The sequence below is a fragment of the Schistocerca nitens genome, chromosome 11, assembly GCF_023898315.1.
Source record: "Schistocerca nitens isolate TAMUIC-IGC-003100 chromosome 11, iqSchNite1.1, whole genome shotgun sequence".
Taxonomy (NCBI): domain Eukaryota; kingdom Metazoa; phylum Arthropoda; class Insecta; order Orthoptera; family Acrididae; genus Schistocerca; species Schistocerca nitens.
The window spans coordinates 107,585,981-107,601,192 of record NC_064624.1 but is presented as its reverse complement, the minus strand read 5'-3'; positions in this window follow the sequence as shown (position 1 = coordinate 107,601,192).

Below are 15,212 nucleotides of genomic sequence, written 5' to 3'. Positions count from 1 at the left end.
CCTTGAACTTGCATGCTAAACTTTCATTCTTCACTAATTACAAACAGAAAACAACAGTTATAGATATAATACGGGGTGGTGACTGAGTCATTCAGATTGACAGGAAGTAGCTGCATGAATTAGTATAATGGCATCACGGTCCCAGTATACAAAAAACAGAGAAGTTATTTGCAAGTTAAAGAATACTAAAGGGGTTAGAGACAGAAGTTGAGACACGTAAAAGCAAAGTGTTACAGAAAGCTGGAGAAGGAGACATAATTAGGTAAGAAATGAGCATATAAACAATGAAGATAATGACAGTATTTGTTTGTATTGTCCGCCTAGCCTATACTTCTGTCCTATATTTCCTTCCCCTCTCTCTCCTCTCCCTCTCTTTTTCTTCTTTCCTCCACTCTCCCTTCCTCCACTTTTCCATCCCACTCCCCCCCACCCCCCTATCTTTCTCCTCTTTCTTCCCTCTGCCGTCTCATCTCTACCCTTCTTATTCTGCCTTCTCTTCCCTGCTTATTCTTCCATCTCTATCCTTCTTATTCTTCCATCTCTACCCTTCTTATTCTTCCATCTCTGCTCTTGTCATTCTTTCATTTCTACCCTTGTCATTCTTTCATCTCTACCCTTGTCATTCTTTCATCTCTACCATTGTCATTCTTTCATCTCTACCATTGTCATTCTTTCATCTCTACCCTTGTCATTCTTTCATCTGTACCCTTGTCATTCTTTCATCTCTACCCTTGTCATTCTTTCATCTGTACCCTTGTCATTCTTCCTTCTCTATCCTTGCCATTCTTTCATCTCTAACCTTGTCATTCTTTCATCTCTACCCTTGTCATTCTTTCATCTCTACCCTTGTCATTCTTTCATCTCTACCCTTGTCATTCTTTCATCTCTACCCTTGCCATTCTTTCATCTCTACCCTTGTCATTCTTTCATCTCTACCCTTGTCATTCTTCCATCTCTACCCTTGTCATTCTTCCATCTCTACTGTTCCCCCCTCCTGCCACTACCTGAACCAGTTTTAGCCGCACATTAGATACATTCTGTTGCTTTTGATCTTATTCCCAGTGCCAAACAACTTCAGTTTCATTACTCTTTTCTGTCCATCCTTTACAGCTCCTAAAGAAGAGGTCTTTGGTTCTGAAAGCTCAATAATGATGATGATCACTTTTAATTTTATAAACAGTTGTATTGTTTTGGTATATGAATTTTTCCTAATTAACTACCTGTTGGCTTGTTTTAGATTGTATTATTTCTACTTCCTTGTAGCTACTTTACATTTCACAGAACTGCTATTATAATACTTGCTGATTTTTCCAGCAGGGAGATCTAATTCAGTGACAAAGTTCCCTTTTTATGCATGCCATGAGTATTCAATGAAATTAAAGTCAGTGTTTTGCAAAACATAATTATTGTGGACAGTGACTGGTAACAGAAAATTTCAGCAAACTATTGAAATATTAAATACAGAGTATTGCCATTGAATTCAGTCTCCAAAGAACAGTGACAGTGTGAAATACCCTCTGATATTGTCAGTCTGTTTCTTTTAATACGAGCATGTGAACCACTTTTAATTAGCAAATTTAAATTTTTAGATGTACTTTTAATGTTTGAGCAGTTGTTAATGCATGATTGTTCTCATAACTCTTGTTTCCACTTCACGGTTGGTTTAGTGCTGTACACGCACCACCAGAAATATAAGAAATGTACAGAACTATCATTGCTAGTAATGTACATACAAATGCTGTCTTTGATCATATTTTCTTCTTTTATGTCAGATATGATGATGTTGAATATTGCGATAGTTCAATAAATAAATAACATTAATTGCAATAAAATATTCCCTTGCTGTCTTAGACTAACCACATTTTTGTGGCAGCAGTATTAACAGTATGACCTAACACATCTGAAGTCAATACGAGAGGGCACACATAATCTGCGTAAGAAACTACAGTCCCTGTAGATAAACTCTCCAGAACTTCCCAACAATTGAAAATATCTTTGTGACAGACTTAAAACAAAGAATGGAGGCAGTATTTGTAAGTACATTATCCGAATGTATTAGGATGATGCTCTTAAGACTTCGTGAGTGACATTAAGTTTTTGCATTATTTGACAGTGCTCAAAATTCATTAATTTTAATACAATACTGAAACAGTGTCATTATTTTGAACATATATACAGTCGGTTATTAACTGTCTCTTAGGATGTTATTGAAATAGTACGAAGAAAGAAAGCTAAAACTGTTCTTTGTCCACATTGTTGACTGTGGCCTGACTGTTTTTCTCTTCTGTTTCATTTGAGATTTTTGTTGCTCAAGAGTTGAATTTTCTCCTTAACGAGACTGGTATGTGCAATAGTTATTCAGACTGGTATATGCAATAGTTATTCTATACTCACAGTAAATTTGTGTAGAAAGGGGTAACTTAATTGTAGCGTTAGTTGGCCCATTTACTGATGCTATGCAATGAATGACATAATTTTTTTGTGCCATACGACTGATTGCAGGATTCCATTTGTATGTTATCTAGCATTAAGCTTGTAAATACTCTTTACTCCTTTTTATCAGTTTTTATTACTTTTTTAAAGTTATAAACTCATTTACTCGTCCTTGTAAGTCCTATCAATGTGGGAATACAGCAAGAAAGGGATACAACAACAAAAATTTAATTTATTGTCCTCCAGTTAAGAAATACCACAGAGAATTGACCAAATTTGTTACACTTTATACTTTACTTTTATTTTGATTATTGCTATCTTTAAATGTAGTAAGATGTTTTTGTTGCTGTTTATATTGTCATTCTGTTGTTAATGGTGTTGCTATATTATAAAAATAATAATATTCAAATCTTTAGTTATTTAGTTCACAGGGAGAATGTTTGTCAATCACTAAGTGCCATCATAAGAGTTAAAGTGACTTATCTGCTTTTATTATACAAGTAACATTTTTGTTTTTAACTATGTTGTCTTTTGGAATTTTTCTACCTTTTTTTGCTACTGTTTATTACTGTTAAGTAATTTTTACCACAGAAATAAGAAAATGAAAGTGTCTCAACTTGTGGCTGTTATTTTTTATTTTTGTTTATATTATTATTGAGAGTTTAAGAGAATGTCATATTGTGTTGAATACTATCATTGCAGCATACACGAAAATCTCTGTCCTGAGGAAACGTTTTGACTGCAATTCAGTGGTGACATGTGAGGTGAATGACTGCCTCACATGTGGAATTTTTCTGCAATATTGTCTAATGTGAAGTAAGTCAAATATGTTGAATTTAAACCCAAGGTTACAGAATTCCATTACGTATGGTCTAGTCAGTAATGAGAATGAAGAAAGAACTGTTTGTGTACTCAATATTATTGTGATAAGATCTATTATAGTACTAACATTATGTATAAATACACAAGTACACATGTCTATAATTATATAAAGGCTGTAATAATCTATAATATTGCATATTCACTGTGTAATAAACTGCGATATAGTTTCACTCTTTACAGTTACAGATGTGGCATCTCCAGGCACAATAAAATGCTAACATAATGGTTTATAAAATTGTAGCACTATAAAGTAACAATGCATTTATTGTAGTTGTGGTCATATTTAATACCCGAGAATGTGCAGTGTAATTTATATGTTATGTAATTGTATACATATGTAACACAGTTTACAGGATTTCAGTATTTACCAGTAACACCAACAGTAGAATCTGTAAATGTGAATGTCAAGTTTCTCGTGCAAACATCTGATTACCCTAAAAATGTATTTAATGCTTCTGCCTGTAAAGTGCAATTTTGTTGCGGAACAAGTGTTTTGTAATGTGATATTTCATACTGTGCAATATGTGATGTTATGCAGCACAAGGAAGTTTGCTTCCCCATTGTTGTGAATTAGTCTGAAGTTCGTGCTATAGATGTTTGTATGTATTTTATTCATCTGACACCCCATGCCATTACAAGCTCCATATAACTTGTGAAATTTTGTAGCAGCCTTTCGTTTGATGACTGTGAGGAATCTAAGTTGGTCGTGATGCAATCTTTAAATGAAACGAATTTTTGCCTCTTTATCGGTGTGTGTAATGTTTTGAACATCACAAGACAGATTTGGATTTGAACCTGGGATCTTACCTTCATGACTGGGTTAGTATTTGCAGTGTTTCCAGTAATATGCTTGTAAACCTTTACCACCTACTTCTGTACGTTTCAGATTGTTATTTTGTAAGCAACGAATAAAAGGGTGAGACGACCACTCACCTGATAACTGAAGAGATAAGTGGACAATAGACGCATAAATAGTAAAGATGACCGCTTTCTTACAGTTTTCACGTGTTCCTTTCCTTTGTGAATTTGAAGTGTAAAGAGAAATGTGAGTAGGTTTAAGATTGTGGAGAAGTGATGGGGGGAGGAATGAGATAGGGAAGGGGAATTAGGGGCATTCCACACACAAGAATGAGATCTGGGCTTCAGGAAAGGATGTTGTTGTTGTTGTTGTTGTTGGTGGTGGTGGTGGTGGTGATTTACAGTCCAGGGACTGGTTTGTTCACGGCACTTGTCTATCGGTGCAAGCCTCTCCGTAACTATTTCAGCCTACATCCATTCGAACCTGCCTACTGTAATGAATCATTGGTCACCCTCTACAATTTATAACCCCACACTTCCCTTCATATGAACTATTGCTCAGTGCTCCTAACAACCCACCCCATAACTCTCTCTTCTCCACAGTTTGAGTCAGCACCTCTTCATTAATCACACAGTCTGACCAGCAAATCTTCAGTACCCTTCTGTAACATAACATTTCAGAAGCTTCTACACTCTCTCATCTGAACTGCTTAATGTAAAAAAAATATATATATATATTTGCTTCCAGAAAAGACTCACTCACACTTCAATTTATGTTTGATATAAAAATTATTCTTCTTTCCTTCTTCTCCCTCAAGCATTAAACTAGTTGGTCCATTGCAGTTTCTTGATCCATCCTACTCCTCTTGGGTCTGCCAGTATTTCTTCTTTTTTAAAAGATGTACTATAGCAGTTTTAGAATTTATTCATTGCCCACTAAATCTTCATTTTTTCCATTCTTTTCTGTATTCATTAACCTTTTCATTTAAGTTGTAAAATCTCATTCTTCCTGATGGACTTTTTCTTCCTTTCTTTAAAAAAATAAAGAAAAAAGTCTACACATGTTCTAAAAGTGTGTCGGCCATTCTCACTACCGTATAGTCCACAGTGAACTCCATAATTTTATAAAATCTTAGCGTTATGTTTTTCTTAATTTTCGCCTGGGCACTCTTTTGATGATACCACTCACCATGCTGAATCTCCCAGTCTTTCTTCCGATATTCACTTTGCTGACATATGATGTGTCACAGCCTGAGAAACTGAAGGCGTTAACTCGTTCAGTAGTTTTGTTTAAAGCGAATTAACATCTTAAGGGTTACAAGCCACTGACTCGTTTTATTTGTTGATGTGCCTAAATTGTGTCACTTTGCTATTTTATATAGCTCATATAATGCTTTCTGTAACTCACCTTCATTCTCTGCAACTAGAATCTGGTTGTCAGCAAACAAAAATGTTTCGATAAATTTTTTTCCTTTGAAACTGCCCTATATAGTAATTCCATATTCCATTATTTCCATTCCCTCACAGCATCATATAAAAATAAATTAAAAAGTATCGTGTGATATTTCCAGATTCTAGCTTTACAACTGTATGTTCCTCTATACATACATCAGATAAAGTCAACCACATGTAGTGTTAGTTTTCTTTTTCAGGAAAGTTTTTCTTGCTATTGACCGTTTGCCTTTTATATTTGCTGTATTTTTGGTGTCATCAGTAAATTTCGCTGTCGAAATAGTGAAGCTTGTCTGCTACTGTTAGTGTCTGACCTCCTAATCTACTTCAATCAATCAGCATCACCTAATTTAATTTGTCTGCAGTCCATCACTGTCATTTTACCTCTGTTGGTTTTCATCTTATATCCTCCAATTCAAGACACCAAACATTCCATTTATGTGGCCTTTCAAGTCAGTTTCCATCTCTGACAAAATTTCAGTGTCATCACCAAACTTTAAAGTATTTCACCCAATAGTGCTGAGACACTTTTTATGTTTAAGTTTCCTCCTCTGAAGAAGAAAGAGAATTAAAGAGTGAAAACTTCAGCTAGTAGTTGTGTGTGTATGTGTGTGTGTTTTCTACTTTGCATCATACTTTACCCGCAATTTGGCTAGTTGTCTGTTTGACAAATAATTTTTATATTCATTTAATAGTTTTGTGTTTTACATTGAGGTGAGGATATAAACTGAGTGATTAATTCCTTCTATTTGTTTGTTATACAGTAGACCATAGCAAGGGGCCATGTGAGCATAGCAGACAATTATCTCCGTGTCATTTATGTTTAATGTACAAGCATGTGTGAGTGATGTGTCTAGTCTTGTTAGTACAGCAGTGCAGAAAGAGACAGGAAATGTGCAATTTCATTTTCTCTACATCTGAAATTTGAAACTGAGAGTTCCTCACTAGAGTAAAAGCCGACTTTGCACAAGCTGTATATGAGAAGGTAAATATGATATTTTGATGTAAGCACATTATGTGGAGCAGTCTGGCAGATGTAATTTTTTGCCCAGGTGCTTCTACTGCTGCGGTTGTGATAAGAGATGCCTTTGCGTGGTTCCACTGTCGAGTAGTTGGATCATTTGCTGTTACACTTTTGTTTGCTTCTTAACTACTGTGATTTTGTGGCAGCATTCACAAATGATATTATATAAGATTGTTGTGCAGTAGGTTGCAGCATTGTTTTAGCATATTTGTCACCGAACTGATATAGACAGACATGAAGTGTTATTTTTTTCTTATAAAAAGGTGTAAATAAAATATGAATAGTGTGTTAAATGAAGGAAAAAGTACATGTGATAGTAAATTTATTTGTACATGGGATGGACAGGAGGTTTGTCATTCTGTGATAAGTGTTAATTCTCAGTACTCTCTAATATATTAATTTGCAGCTAACAGAATGAATAACTGCCAGTGACAGGAAGAAGGTATCAGGCTGATTTTGTGAGCTAAAAGTTATGAAAACAATTGATGCTTGCACATCTACAATTTTCTCATCAAACTGAACAATTATTTTTTAAATATGCTGTTATGTTTTGCTGTGGCAGTTCATTTATATCTATAGTTAATAACAGATGATGTTTCATGCAGTCCTTGAGGTGTAAATATGTCACTGACCTGTATGCATTCATTCGGGATTTTAAAATGGACCGTGGCTTCGAAAATGTTAAGTCACTATGCACAGTGTCATATCGAGCGTGCCACTGTGTACGAATCGCACTGTACTTTTTGGAATGCAATAGTCTTATGTCCATTAAACATCCAGTTTTGAAACTCTTCAGTTACAAGGGTAATTCAACTTAATATCAGGCCAATTTTTGCACAGTTCTGTTCTTCATTTACTTAACTGCAGATGAATAACAAAAAATTGCAAAATTTAATAAATTAAGACAATTTATAGCTATTACCTGGAACAAATCTGCTCCTTTTTTCCTTCTTCCAGTTGCCTGCCTCTCTACAAAGTTGCAAGTAATGTCAGGCTAAAAATAACTTGGGCTGTTTTTAATGTGAATAAGGAATTGTTGATTTGGGAGGAGGGACTTTACTACTACTCCTCCTCCTCTCATTCTCTTCTCATGAAATCTTTTTCATTCTTCTGTAACCATTCTTACATCCCCGAGTCGTAGCTCTGTCCACAGTCTATAGATTAATTTCTCCATTTTATTGCATTACCTTCCATAGGTCGTTTTCATCAATAACATTGGTGCACTCGATACATTAGATATCGAGCCATTTAAGTGGTGAATCTATGCTAACTGCTGCTCCAGCCACACCTTTTTCTGTTAAGTAAAATGGTACAGTTATTTTAATACCAAGTGTGGCTACCTGTAAAAAGCAATGTAAAGGATTATAAATTCCGATGTAATGACAATTTCTCTGAGCAATGATCAAAGGCATAATACATAATAATAATAATAATAATAATCCAGTGACTTAATAATTTAGACTGCATTTCATAAATAGTTCCCTTCACTTACTAGGTAATCCATTATGTTAAGAGCAGAGGGCCAGTCAGAAAGTAACAATTATTTTTTCTGTCTCTCGAAGTAAATAATAAAAGTATATGCAGGTTTAAAATTTGTCCCAATTCCTTCAACCTTTTTGTGTACCTAACGGTGAGTGACTACTGTATCAGTTCACAAATACTGCCACAGTGGTGTTTACAAATTGGCTGACCACGGTGTGCAGTTAAAACACCTTCATGTAATTAAAAATTTTACTGTGTTCAAGGAAAAAAAATCAAGATTTCCTTACCTGTGTGATTGTTGAATAAATTCTGCCTTGTAATATACAATAGATCTATTTTGAATCTCGCCTCAAAATTGCAGCCATTCATCATGCATAAACATTCGTATTACTCTAGATATCACTTATCTCCTGTATTATCAGAAAAAGTGAGCACAATTCAACTGTTTTTACCTGACAATTGTCACGCATACTGTTGGCAGTCACTTAGCTGTACGAATGACTGTCCTGTTTTGCAGTGACAAATAACAGTTCCCCTCGTAAAAGTCCATAACGGTACATGCATCCCGTGTTAAGCCTCCGTAAACACTCTGCAAATCTTTACTGGTGTAACTGGCCACTGTTTTTTGCAGTAGTGAATCCTATCACAATATGCCTTTTCAACATTTGGTCTGTGTCGGGCATTTTGAACAACACTGCAGTGGTGGCATTTGCGAGCTGATCGAGTAGTTGTTAACCCAGAGGTGTAAAAGAATGTTTAAGGGGAATACAGTTATAAATATTCTTTCATTGTGCAGGAGAGAGAGAGAAAATGTGAGGTATTATATTACGACTGCCCCGCCCAATACAAACCAGTTTGTCACAGTTAATTTCTTGCAACACATTCCACCACAATATTACAGTTCGTGGCAAGATTTTACTGAGCACTATACCTTCTCTGTTACCTCATTTTTGAGCCACTCAAAATAATTTTAAATTCTGTTTCTTGTCGACAAGAGTAAAGAAGTGAATGTGAGAATTTTTTAGCTCGGCCTGGCTTTGAGGCTAGTAGCCTTCTTCCTGCCACTGCAATGGTAAACTGTGATTACAATTACATCGTGTGCTACATTACTGTTTTTTATTGTGTACTAAGCTTCTGAGATTAGCATTCCATGACCAGTGTGGTGACATTAGCGGTGGAGAGCTCTCTCCACACCTGTACATAAACTACACTTGTATTGTGATATGGTGTGATAGATTTGTATACTTGTAGGTTATATATGTGCTTAACTTTTTGTACGTAAGAAAAATGTGCTGCCAGTTTTGTTTTTATAACACCAGTTTACCTGTTTTCTGCAATATTTATTAGTAATGTTACAAAATCTGTAAAATTGTGTAACAATGTGCAATACCTGTAACTGCTTTGTATAAGTGACTGTAAATAAAACAAGCTTTAGTGCTTTAAATAAGCCTTTCTCTGTTAAGTAGTTGAAACACATACACTGTGTGATCAAAAGTATCCATACATCCTCAAACACATATGTTTTTCATATTCGGTCCATTGTGCTGCCACCTACTGCCAGGTACTCCATATCAGCGGCCTCAGTAGTCATTAGAGATCACGAGAGAGCAGAATGGGACGCTCTGCGGAACTCACCGACTTTGAATGTGGTGAGGTGGTTGGGTGCCTCTTGTGTCACACATCTGTACGTGAGGATTTCACACTCCTAAACATCCACAGGTCCACTGTTTCCGATGTGATAGTGAAGTGGAAACGTGAAGGGACACGTACAGCACAAAAGCGTACAGGCCAGTCCTGTCTGTTGACTGACAAAGACCACCAACAGCTGAAGAGGGTCATAATGTGTAATAGGCAGACATCTATCCAGACTGCTACACAGGAATTCCAAACTGCATCAGGATCCACTGCAAGTATTATCACAGTTAGGCGAGAGATGAGAAAAGTTTAATTTCATGGTTGAGCGGCTGCTTGTAAGCCACACATCATGCCAGTAAATGCCAAATGACACCTCATGTGGTGTAAGGAGCATAAACATTGGACGACTGAACAGTGAAAAAACGTTGTGTAGAGTGACAAATCATGGTACACAATGTGGTGATCCGATGGCAGAGTGTGGGTGTGGCGAATTGCCTGGTGAACGTCATCTGCCAGTGTGTGTGTAGTGCCCAAAAGTAAAATTCAGAGGCAGTGGTGTTATGGTGTGGTCATGTTTTTCGTGGAGGGGGCTTGCACCCCTTGTTGTTTTGTGCATCACTATCACAGCACGGGCCTACATTAATGTTTTAAGCACCTTCTTGCTTCCCACTGTCAAAGAGCAGTTCGGAGATGGCGATTGCATCTTTCAACACAATCGAGCACCTGTTCATAACAGACAGCCTGTGGCGGAGTGGTTACACGACAATACCATCCCTGTAATGGACTGGCCTGCGCAGAGTCCTGACCCGAATCCTATAGAACACCTTTGGGATGTTTTGGAACGCCGACTTCGTCCCAGGCCTCAGCGACTGACATCGATACCTCTCCTCAGTGCAGCACTCCGTGAAGAATGGGCCGCCATTCTGCAAGAAACCTTCCAGCACCTGATTGAATGTATGTCTGCGAGAGTGGGAGCTGTCTTCAAGGCTAAGGGTGGGCTATATTGAATTCCAGCATTACGATGGAGGGTGCGACGAACTTGTAAGTCATTTTCAGCCAGGTGTCCGGATACTTTTGATCACATAGTGTATGTGCACTTTACAACAGCCAAATTACACTATTCCACTTGTTATCTTAACACAGCTTCCAACTAAAACTGTTTGCACTTGAAATCCATCAACTTATACGAATACCTTGGTCTAACAAACTGTAGTAGGGGTATGAAATGGAATGATGACATAGCCTCAGTTGTAGGTAAAGCATGTAGTAGTGTTCAGCTGGGAAAATACATCTGTCTTCAAATGAGAGTCGCTTACAAAATATTTGTATGACCCATTGTAGAATATTGGTCAAGTGTGTTGGACTGACTGTTATCTGTTAGTACTATCAGGGGATATTGAACATATACAGAGAGGGGCAGCATGAATTGTCACAGATGTGTTTGGCCCGTGGGAAAGCATTGCAGTATAACATTATATTTTAATTTTTTTTAGGAGAACCCCAAATACAAGAACACGAGATAGTCTCATTTTGTTGCCGTGCTATGGTGAAAAGTACGGGGTGTCAATAATTAAAGTTCTAGTTTCAAAATGCTCTAAAGGAGGAACTGCTGCTCAAAATGACATCAAATTTGAACAGCATACTATTAAAGCTGCGAGAAACATCATGGAACAAAAAGATTTAATGAAAATTTTACCAATGGATGGCACTGTAAGCAACTTGACATAAATGGAGTGGGCTACAAATGACAGATGAATTGCAATGTGACGGCTATGGTTCAAGTTAAATATTACACCATCCGTGCTGTTTAGTGTGCACGGCTCCAAAAGTTTGGCAGTCAACAGTTGAGGCAACGTTAGTTAGGTAAGCCAGTCCACCGTGGCTGTACCACATTGGATGGGAAAAATTAATTTTTAATTGTACTGGAACCATAAAACAGAAAAAGACAGTGGCTTCACCCTGTCATGAGGTTGGCACAAGACATTTTCAGTATGCTGTCCACTGTTTTCTGCCACAAGTTGAAATCAAGAAACAGCACGTGCCACAACAGATAGGAGTGTCTCAGGGGTGAAGTTCAGAATGTGTTGCGCAATGTATGCCTTCAGTTCAGCTGCATTTGTAATTGGAGCAATGGGTACATCATCTTCCAGATAACCCTTTGCATAAAAATGACCCTACCCACATATCCAGCCGGTGAAGGGTCGGAATGACGTCGGTGCGCAAAAGACACTCGTAGCACTCCCAGTGACGGTACAAATAACGGGAATCGCAGGACTCGTCTCCTCGAAAAAATATGTCAACCTTTACTACAGTCATCTTTCCAGAATGAAGTAGTACCAGTTGATGTGTGTGAATTTTCTGTTAGCCATATTCTGCAATTCTGTGTACTGATATGTTCTAGGAAATGGAAATGGGCTTTGTTTGTTCACAGAATGTTCCATCCTCATTCATTGTCCATTTCTGTGCGATCAAGAAATTCCAGAGCAAATGTTTGTCTTGCTGGTTGGTCAACAGGAAGCAACATCTGAATGGGTGAGTTTGTACGGATAGCAACGCAGGATGTTTCGTAGGATTTCGTGCACAGTGCTTGCGAGCACGTCTGGTGTTGGGACGTTCTCCATGCCATGCACTGCACATCTGCACGCCACACTCGACCCCCTCCTGCTATGCCGTGGTCACATCTACGAGAGACTTCAGACAACTGCTTTTCTCCTCCTGCCACATTGCTCTTCAAAAGAGCCTGTCAACCAAATTTTATAATCATTTTCTTCAGACATCAGACCAATGGCTTTTTTCTCACACTTGAGTGTCCACAACTTCTGCAGGGCTACTGGCACGCAGTCACCATTGTTGTAAACAAGCTTTACCGTCAGCATGCGATCCTTCGAGGGCCCGACGGCTGTCGGTGAGCGTATTGTAATGCTTTCAGTGCCATCTGTAGGTCAAATTTTCATTACGTTTTTTGTTCCGTGGCCTTTCCCCCTATGTCAATAATATTCGGTTCTAATTTGCTGTCATTCTGAGCTGTAGATCCCTCTCTACAGCATTTTGAAAGTGGAACTTTAATTATCGACACACTGTATGTAAGCAGAGACAAAAGACCCAGAGAAGTAGAATAATAATTTTATAAGTAGCGAAAAAGAAATATCTTTGTTTTTTGGGTAGATAAATGGAATAATGTCTATTTGAGCTTATCTTATTGTTTTGTTGAATGTCGCCCACATTAAACACAAGTTACATCTACTGTTATCTGAAATGAATAATAATCCATTTCGAGATTAAATGTGTTGGAAAACTTATTCAAAATTACCTTTCATAAAACTTAATGGGAGAAATAATAAAGTAATGTTAAATGTGGCTGTCTTTAAAATGGAACAGTATTGCGAAGCAAATGCCGAGGGTCTGGGACAGTACAACTAAGGAGTATATCGAAATAAAGATGCCAGAAAGACTAATACACAGGGATGGGGGTTTAAATTCAAATAACACTCAGTTATTAAAAGATCGCCAACCGCCACATCTCTGAGACAGAAAACACTGAGGGGATATGCATTTCGTGGAGTATCAGTGGGTGTTCTGTAAAATGACAGAGCATAAAAGGTTGCAACAGACGTCGGGAATCAGAAATCGGCTACAAACAGTGGTGAGGCTGAAAGTGACTCACAGACTGGCCAGAGTGGAGGCAGCGAGTACAGACAGTGGCAAACCTCACACCACCTGAAGAAGATGGCTGGATCGGTCGTCAAAACTTTGAGCAGGAAATGGAAACAACAACTTGGCTGAACACCCGGAAGCTGAGCTCACTATTAATCAGTCTCACCTAGGATACCTGTGAGTTATATTTAAATGCATAATGCAAAATGAGATGTGATCACAAATGTTTACTAAATGTTTTGAATGTCACGTATGTTCCATTCTCTGCACAAAACTATAGACCTATATCTCTGACGTCGATCTGTTGTAGAATTTTAGAACATGTTTTTTGCTCGAGTATCATGTCGTTTTTGGAAACCCAGAATCTACTATGTAGGAATCAACATGGATTCCAGAAACAGCGATCGTGTGAGACCCAACTCGCTTTATTTGTTCATGACACCCAGAAAATATTAGATACAGGCTCCCAGGTAGATGCTATTTTTCTTGACTTCCGGAAGGCGTTCGATACAGTTCCGCACTGTCGCCCGATAAACAAAGTAAGAGCCTACGGAATATCAGACCAGCTGTGTGGCTGGATTGACGAGTTTTTAGCAAACAGAACACAGCATGTTGTTATGAATGGAGAGACGTCTACAGACGTTAAAGTAACCTCTGGCGTGCCACAGGGGAGTGTTATGGGACCATTGCTTTTTAAATATATATAAATGACCTAGTAGATAGTGTCGGACATTCCATGCGGCTTTTCGCGGATGATGCTGTAGTATACAGAGAAGTTGCAGCATTAGAAAATTGTAGCGAAATGCAGGAAGATCTGCAGCGGATAGGCACTTGGTGCAGGGAGTGGCAACTGTCCCTTAACATAGACAAATGTAATGTATTGCAAATACATAGAAAGAAGGATCCTTTATTGTATGATTATATGATAGCGGAAAAAACACTGGTAGCAGTTACTTCTGTAAAATATCTGGGAGTATGCGTGCGGAACGATTTGAAGTGGAACGATCATACAAAATTAATTGTTGGTAAGGCGGGTACCAGGTTGAGATTCATTGGGAGAGTGCTTAGAAAATGTAGTCCATCAACAAAGGAAGTGGCTTACAGAACACTCGTTCGACCTATACTTGAGTATTGCTAATCAGTGTGGGATCCGTACCAGATCGGCTTGACGGAGGAGATAGAGAAGATCCAAAGAAGAGCGGCGCGTTTCGTCACAGGGTTATTTGGTAACCGTGATAGCGTTACAGAGATGTTTAGCAAACTCGAGTGGCAGACTCTGCAAGAGAGGCGCTCTGCATGGCGGTGTAGCTTGCTCGCCAGGTTTCGAGAGGGTGCGTTTCTGGATGAGGTATCGAATATATTGCTTCCCCCTACTTATACCTCCCGAGGAGATCACGAATGTAAAATTAGAGAGATTAGAGCGCGTACGGAGGCTTTCAGACAGTCGTTCTTCCCGCGAACCATACGCGACTGGAACAGGAAAGGGAGGTAATGACAGTGGCACGTAAAGTGCCTTCCGCCACACACCGTTGGGTGGCTTGCGGAGTATAAATGTAGATGTAGATGTATTACAACAGCATTACTTTAATTTCATACCCCCCCCCCCCCCCACACACACTCTCTCTCTCTCTCTCCCTCTCTCCCTCCCTCCCTCTCTCTCTCCCCCCCTCTCTCTCTCTCCCCCTCTCTCTCTCTTCCCCCCCTTCTCTCTCTCTCTCTCTCTCTCTCTCTCTCTCTCTCTCTCTCTCTCTCTCTCTCTGTGTAACACATCCTGTAACACCGCACTGTCAGTCCTACTTACTTCTCTACCTCTGAGGTAAGCAGACAGCTTTGCTCACAAGGCAAGTTCATG